Here is an 8709-nt window from a genome sequence, read left to right as displayed (position 1 = left end):
GTATAAAGAGTTAGAGATCCCTACATGTGCATAAATCAGTTTGTACATCTCTACAGGCAGCGGAATCAAAGATGTCAATATTACAAGATAGGAAAAGTCAATTGTTAAAAATTAACTGTAGAGGGAGTTAACCTCTGTTGCTACGACATCATAGCAACATTCTGTTAAATGAAAACTGTTACTCATTGGAATATTGACAAGAAAAACATTAAAACTCAAATTTTAAGGCGTTGACTTTTGTTTTTTTATTAAATAAAAAATAAGAAATAGTGAAGAAATAAATTTCAGCCACAAAACACAACGTTAATGTTTTCTGCCGCGAGAAATGGGAATCAAAAACTATTGACATTGCTGTTATCATTTCCAATGAGTTGTGTAGCCATCTGAAACCAAAATGTGAAACTATTATCATATGTTTTTGGAAAATGCATTTGTTCGGGTCTTTATTACTTTACGTCTTTGGCGGAATACATTTCCAAAAAGAGAGAATTATGTAAACATTTCCAAACATTTGTTAATACCAGGGTTTCGGAGTCGAGGTATTTTTGGCTCGACTCCGACTCCGACTCCAGGCGATTTTTTTTCACGACTCCGACTCAGACTCCGGGTCGACTCCGAGAGTGAATTCCTCTACCACTAAAAATGAATAAAATGTGCATAAATTTTTAACTTTTTCCTATATTTTGGCCTATATTTGCTAATGTGTTAGTTTTTCCTTACTTATTCATTAGAAAAGAAAGGGCATTGGTTCGAATACATTCGAACATATCAATATTGTTTCTGCAGAATCTTACATTGAAAAATAGTTAGAAAGTTTTTGTCGGTTTTCATTTTTTTGCACGAGTATATTCTGGACGGATTTCTTCCGCATGAGAATATCTTTAAGCCTTCAAAATATTTGAAAATGATAGGGCAATACAAATCGTAAGGACTACATGCAATAAAAACTATAAGCAATTTACGATTAAGTGTGCCTAGCCTTAAAAGGAGACCAGTAGTGCGATTCCGTAACTCCTTAACGACAGAATTAACGACGAATGTCGGTAGTTAACGATAATTTTCGGTAAGTGCTATTCTGTATACCAATTTTAACAATTTTTGTCGGTAAATTTTGTCGTTAATTACCGAAAATTATTGTTAAGTTAACAACCAAAAAAAAGTTGTTGTTAAGTCTTAACGACAGTACATTATTGCAATATTTTGTTGATTTCTTTAAAAAATTGCGTTTTTATATGAGCATATGTTATGTTAATGAGGAGTGTACACAAGGTAAATTCTGCCTTATTGAGAAAAATCTTCTTAAAGCGTTTACATAGGGGTTAACTATGTATGATAACATGGGTCAGCTTCGCCACAGTTGTGCTTTCACCAGCGCCGATTTTATTGAAACTGCATAAAGATCATAAAAGTTCTCTTTGATCTTCGATTAACTCATAAATTTCCTTTAGACCAGCTTCATGTAGCATCAATTAAATCGGCGCTGGCGAAGGCGCAACAGTGGCGGAGCTGCCCCATGCTATCCTACATATGAAGACTACGCTAACCTTTGTTTTACTTACTAAAGAGGAAAAACGTTAGCTAATGCTTCGAAAGAACTCAAGTGTGGTACTGCTATGTAAGACCTATACCAATGTCCGTAACACTATCTTTCTAGGAGGCTTTCGTTGGCTTTAATTTAGCATTGAGGCCAACACGTGAATAGTATTACTATAACCTACTTTGTTCTGTGATAATCTAATAGATTTTAACTCAGCATCACTAACAATCAGAATACTAAAAGTGGCGTATAAGCATGGATTTTCGAACTTTTCATACTCTCCGCTATGAGAAATTTCATTTAATGTGGGCGTGAATTGAATATGTGAATATATAAACTCAAATGACGGTAACGTGGATCCACGATCACTGAAGGGGCTTAAGTCATGTCAAATATCAAAGCTGAATTTCCATACAGAGCGCGACAACCCAAAATATGATCCCAACTTTTAATTAAAAAAATACAACTGCGCTTTTAAAAAAGATTAATGATGGTTTTATCACTTTTATTACTTTTAAATCACACACACAATAAAAACATCTTAAGAAATCCTTCTTTACTGGCATCCGTATTCATCCAAAAGACACACATTTGAGCCAAATTCCTCCAAAAATCTGAATTGTTTCCTTCTTAAACCCTTTATGTTTTGTACTCGCGACGAAATAATGTTTTCAGCTTCAAAATATATTTTAATTAATATTAAAATATAATATTTGACATTTCCTTCCTATCGATTTTCGTCGGTATGAGTTAACGATTTCTACAATCGTTAACATAAAGTTACAGAATAGCACATTCGTTAACTCAACCGAATATTTTCGTTAACTACCGATGTCGGTTCGTTATTAAAAAAAAGTTACAGAATCGCACTACAGTTCTAAAGCTCAATAAAAGCCATTTTTCATGATTTTTTTTCCGAGAAAACTACGTAACTTTTTGGCAGAATTTTTTTTTTTTTCATCTGAAAGAGAAAAATATTACGAAGGTTTGAGGTCGTCTACGAAAATTTGTTTTCATTAAAGCATTTTGCAGTGCCAACTCTATCTCGAAAACTAATAAACCAATTGTCATATATTTTTGTGACCGATTTCGAGAAAAACAAGGTTTATATGCTGCATACAAAATAAAATAAATTATTCCCATCCAACGCTCATACTGAGGCAATATTGTTCCGATCAACTTAAAAATTTGACAACATATTCTATGCTATTTATACTTTCTACCTTTTTCTGAAATTTATAAATAGGGATCACCCCTTAAACTAAAATTCAGCGCTCACATTTTGAACTTTTGTGTGGAGTGGATAATTTTATTGAAATATTTGAGATATATTGTGTACACCACTCAGCACAAAGGCAAATGGATGTTTTCTGGAACTGAAAAATTAGCAAACGATGAGATTTCGTGCATGAAAATATACTACAAATATGTTGCTAGGAAAATGTTATGTAGTGTCGCTTCACTAGGACAAGAAATCGATGTTGTCATGTTTTTATTGTCCTTTATCACTTTTACCCGATCCTTTCTTATGAAAACTCTATGATTATGTATTTCATTGAATTTCGTATATGCAATTGAATGTGCAGAAAACTCTGACAGATTCTGTTATTTGAATATCTATATCTAAAGCCCTCATTGAGTATTTAATGAATCCTAGATGAAAGATTCGCCGTTTGTGAGGCTTCTGTTAACCAACAACGAATTTATGATGCCTAATTCAGAAGCGTAACCATCCGAATTTGATATATAGTTAATAGTATAAGATCAATAAAAGCCTTCTTTATATTCCAACAATCCAAACTAGAATGAATATTTTATTTTTCAATTGTTTTCTCATATCATTATAATTATTTCTAAGGCTTCTATCTCAATATATTTTTACATTCTCCGTATACATAAATACAGTGCTTACAGCTCGGCCACGCTCCCTTGCACACGTCCTCGTGGGCATCTCCAATTCCAGAGATCTGCACAGGTTTTCTCTAATACTCTACATCCTTAAAATGCATATGTATGTATAAATATAAATTAAGCATCAATTTAAGAAATCAGTTTGAGAACTATCTGTTCTTTTTAAAATACTGATGTCAACTTCGATGATGTTATATTCACTTGCAAATCAAGACCAGTGAATATTTTATTTTTGACTTATTATTCATCCCTAACATCGGTATCGCATATCATTGTATATCATTTTATCTAAACGCTTTAATATTTTTATTCCATGTAATCTTCCTTTTAACAAAATGATTATTGAAATCTATGTACTTCTATATTCTTCGTTTCAACTTAATGAAAGGATATTATAAATATTCGTAAAATGCATTATTGAAGTTACATAACCATAATTCCTAACAACTACTTGCACTGGCAAAAATTTTCTGCAAAGATAAACTAATGAATAACTCAAGGTCTATAAACTTTGACGATTATTACATTCTCCAAAAAAAATTCTGAACATATATCACTTCTCCATTACCATCTGCCGAAAATAGAATTGCGTACAGCAGTTCCAGTTCAATGAACTGAACAGTTGTAATTTCTCATTCAAAATTATCCTCCCTGGTTCTTTGCTATATGTATTTTGGCCTGTTCTCGATAATATCATATACAGCATAACTTCTACCAATTTATCAAAGCCTCTCCCCCTCTATAAAAGCATGCCCTTCCCCCGCTTGTTAAAAATGTATGTTTATAAGTGGACCCGATGAAATGAATATTTTTTTATACAAGACCCGCCCATACTAAGTTTTTAATTTTCATTAACTGGTTTATTAATCTCCATCGAAATCCCACAAAAACAATGACATTCTTAAAAATTCCTGATGACCAAATAAATTCAGTCTTCTAACATTATGTCTTCGTCATCTGGCCTGGTTGGGTATATATTCACATGCACAAATGGACCTGTGAAAATCATTAATTTTTTTATCTATCAATTTAATTTCCCCGATGGAATAACTTTCCGTTTCAAATTTCTGAAATCTATGCCATTCAGGATTCGTCATTTTTCTTTTAACTAAAAGATAATGACTGGAATACGAATTTAATGAGTCTGGAACAGGGTAGAATTCTAAAACTCATCTTACCACTCTACGAAGAACATATCTTTCCGTCCATTTCAGTAAACTGCACTCAACCAGTAAAAACCATTTTTCGACAAAACAAGCTTTATAACGGGGACTACCGTTCAATATTATATTTTTTCAACTTAAAATTTGGTAATTAACTATTATAAGAATAATAATATGTGTACTTTAATCTTCCGATGGTTTATACTTGGTATTCCGTCAAAGGCTTTCACCTCTTTTTGAATCATGAGAAACACACATAAAAACAATTCTATTAGGAAAGTAGTCATGTTGTAACCAAAATTGATATCATTCACCTACGCAACTGGACCAGTGAATGTCTATGCAACCTCTTTATCTATCAATTTCATTTCCACATTTCGCCATTGGAAGAAGTAGTCATTCCCTAAAATTTGGTAATATTCACTTGCACAACTGGACCAGTGAACATCTTTAGCCTTTTTATCTATCAATTTCATCTTCCCATCTCGGCATTGGAATATCTTTCCTTTTCAGATCTCTGAAATCTATGCCATTCTGTATTCGCCATCCTTCTTTTAACTAAAAGATTATGGCTAGAATACGAGGATGATGAGTCTTGAATAAGGCCACCATTCATAAATTATTTTACCATTCTGAGAACAACTTATCTTCCCTCTAAAACATTGGATATAGGGTGTACAACTTTGTTATTTCCACCTACATTTCATTTTCGAATCATTTATGATCCCCAACTGTGGGATACCATTACCATAAAAAATATTTATCTACTGATATCAATTAGATTATTGTGTCCAAAGCAGAAGATATCACGAAATCTATTCATGCAAATATGTATAAAAAATACATAGCCCTTCTTCTAAAAAATAAGCTACAAAATGTAGCAATATATATCATGAATGTTGGAATTTCATAAATATTTAAAACATTTTCAGCACAATAATTTGAAGGGCTTGTCATCATTTATACCACTAACCTTCGTCGTGTTTGTAGCATACAACCTACGGAGTAGAAACCGATTAATATTATTGAAGCGAGCGCACGTACTTTGGCCGGCCTGTCAGCTCGTCGGAGGGGCAGGTTCTTGCTTCATGACACTTATTCCCGCTACATTGTAGTTATTTAATTTTATACGTGCTGCTTTATAGAGACATTAGGAAGTGGAAGATAAAAGAGGCAAATCTGTCACTGACATTCTTCATTAAGATAGACCAAGAGATGTTCATTAGCCTATCATGCCCACCCAACCAGGTCAGAAGTCTCATAAATCCCTTGAATATACTTCACCTACTGACACCCCATATTCTGATGACAAATTTAACTTGGCTTAACTAAAACCAAACAGGCATACAAACTGTATTAAACGAAATCCATAATTAGTTTATTCGATAATAATTCACAATTCATGTTTTCAGGACGTATGTCCGCAATTTTAGTAACACTAGGAACATGCTAATATCAAAAAAAAAAAAAAAATTAATCTAATATAATCTAGCTTATTAATAAAATTTACGTACTCTATATAGCCTAATTATTCAGTTCAATTTGGCCAAATAGGCATATAAGATAGATGCAGATCAAATAATTAAAAGTTAATGCGACCCGCCTTAAGGCAAATCAACAGGTTGATTGTATTGCAATAGCAGCAGATAGAAAATACTTTGCATTCGATATCACACAAAAGATACTGAGACCGAAATATCAGAGAGAACAAAAATAAATAAATAAATAATGAGAATAATATCATGTACTCACAAATGTGTTTCTCCAAACGGCAAATCATACTCCACCGGCGAAAGATCTTTCGAGAGAGATGATGATGTTGTTTAACATTGGGGAGAAAATAACATTTAGTATAACACTTGTTCTACAAAACATTTGCTGCTGGATTTGGGGTTTGCGTTAGATCGTCGACTTGCCTAGAAATGAGACCATAACAATGCAAGATGCTTAAGGTAAACGGTGGGGGGAGATGATTACAAAAAAACTGTACCGTTCAATGTTTGATGTTGGTATGTAATGAATATTTATATTAATTGCATTGTGTATGGGGGTTTGTCTCTAGCCAAGTCGATATCATATTTTGTTTCTGTTTAGGCACCAAATTTAAGAAGTTACACTCACGAAAAGAAGCAGGTTTAAATCTAGGCTTCATTGAATCAAAACTTAAGTTTCACACAAAGCTTAACTTAATTAATTATAGTTTAAATTTAATTATATTCTCTGAACCAGATCTAATTCGGCGTAAAGTAAAAAACACACTTTCGAGAATAAACGGGTTCACTTAGGTTTTGATTCACTTCTTGCCCTCAAATATAACTTAGAGATTATTTAAACTAGAAATTCTTGGTGTCTTTCCATTATATGAGATGTTCTGACGTCATCACTTCATATTACATTTGACGTTGATGTTCGTGGATTTTTTTTTAGCGAAGGCAAGTTATTTGAAGATTTTGGCGAGTAATGTCTCTACGATCCTGGACTTACTCGGACATTCGGAAATTAGGATGATGAAGATTTTTATCTTCTTTATAAGCACATTTTCTGATCTTCTCTTTGGTAGAAAGGCAAAATTTCATATCACTGGTATTCCCACTCCGTGTTGCAAAAATTCCGTTAGTGTAATTCAATAATCAAATCACATGGCAATTGTTTCTTTCTTTGGTTTCGATCAACTGAAAGGTAATAAAGGAACTGATGATAGCTTGCAGTCGACTTGTGTGCTTGGCGATCTTCTGATTTACACTAGGCATGCAAACCTGTTTGAGAGCAGGAATGGCAAAGTAAAACAGGCGAACAATTAGATCTCCCAGTATTTTTATGACTGCCTTTGGTTTGTCGAGCCAAAATAAATGATTGAATTTGGGTGCCAATCCTAACAAAAATCAAAACCGCAAACATTATTTCTGCGTTTACACGCATTCACAAATGAAAGAACAACCACTCACCGCTTTCAACGAATTGCACCCAGGCTTAATGATTTAAGGTTATTTACTGACAAAGGCAATAACGAAGCTTAGATAATATTTGGGAAATATCCTTAATGGCCAAGTCAATGAACAAGGATTCCAGTAGTCCGATTCTAATAAAGGAATAGGTTTTCCTTTAATAAAAGCTATTGACTGAAGGCACTATTTCGCTTTAACTCACCAAGGAATATTTGCAAAAATTTTATGTAGGAAAAAGTGTTAAGTAACAAAGCAAAAGTACTATATTGTACATTAAGTTTAAACTTGTTCGTAAACTGATGACTGGCAAAATGGCCGAGCTAATTGCAAATTAATAGAAAGAAGCCTAGGATGAGCTGAACTCAAAGCCCAAATTTCCAGACGGTTCGCAAGAAGAATAAAATAGATTAAAAGCAAAGCACTCAGAAGTAGGAAAAATAACCAGACACTTTTCACTGAAACTTGAAGTCCAGAGGGCGCATATTACTAATCTTTGAAATTCAAATTAATGTTCGAAACAGTTAAAGATGAAAGACAAAAGATATGAGATGAAAAAAATAACAGATACATGATAACAGATATCCTGGCAAGTGCACCTCTACACACCCCCCTGCTAAAATCAGGCTTCGGGGATGTGAAACAAAACGAAGACTGATTACCACTTGCCACAAAAACAACGTAGAAGGATTTATTGTCGAATATCCTTTGCATGAAAGGTGCCTAGAAGATTCCCACGGAGGTCCTCTAATTCGTAATATGAATTACCCATCTTCTTTCTTACCCTAGCTTTGAGGAAAGTGGGGGCCAGCTTAGCATTGTAGCCTTGCTCAAAACAACTTTGCTTAAAATTTCTCCTATAAACCTCTTGACCTACATTGTAACAAACATCCCGCGAGCGGAGATTATAAGCTTTTTCGTTTCTGGAGAATTGCTTTTGAATGTTGTCAGATGCCTTCCTCGCTACGATATTCCTGGAATCATTTCGATCAAATCTAACCTCACGATCTTCCAGCATTTCTAGTTGTCGCAAAAGGGAGTAAGTTGCACCATTGGTGATCATGTTCTGTCCGAAGGCTAGATAGTACGGAGAAGTCCCAGTTGCCGCATGCTTCGACGAACGCAACGAACAGCATATCGAACTGAGCAACTCGTC

General features: G+C 33.9%; 1 long non-coding RNA gene across 2 annotated transcripts in view; it reads right to left on the bottom strand.

The window, feature by feature from the left end:
* Positions 1 to 220: 220 nt before the first annotated feature.
* LOC141401816 (uncharacterized) overlaps positions 221 to 8709 on the bottom strand; it is a 29029-nt gene continuing 20540 nt past the window's right edge. The window contains exons 1-3 of one of the 2 annotated variants that reach the window (XR_012412450.1): positions 6364 to 7588; positions 451 to 636; positions 221 to 383 (exon numbers count right to left, since the gene is read on the bottom strand). This is a non-coding gene — a long non-coding RNA (uncharacterized lncRNA). Of the gene's footprint in view, positions 384 to 450; positions 637 to 6363; positions 7589 to 8709 lie in introns of those variants that run through there. The other variant, XR_012412451.1, reaches the window with a different exon arrangement.

The sequence above is a fragment of the Musca autumnalis genome, unplaced genomic scaffold, assembly GCF_047663935.1.
Source record: "Musca autumnalis isolate F117 unplaced genomic scaffold, ASM4766393v1 scaffold_4, whole genome shotgun sequence".
Classification (NCBI taxonomy): Eukaryota; Metazoa; Arthropoda; class Insecta; order Diptera; family Muscidae; genus Musca; species Musca autumnalis.
Note: the sequence above shows the minus strand (reverse complement) of the source record. Positions and strands in the feature narration are given on the sequence as shown.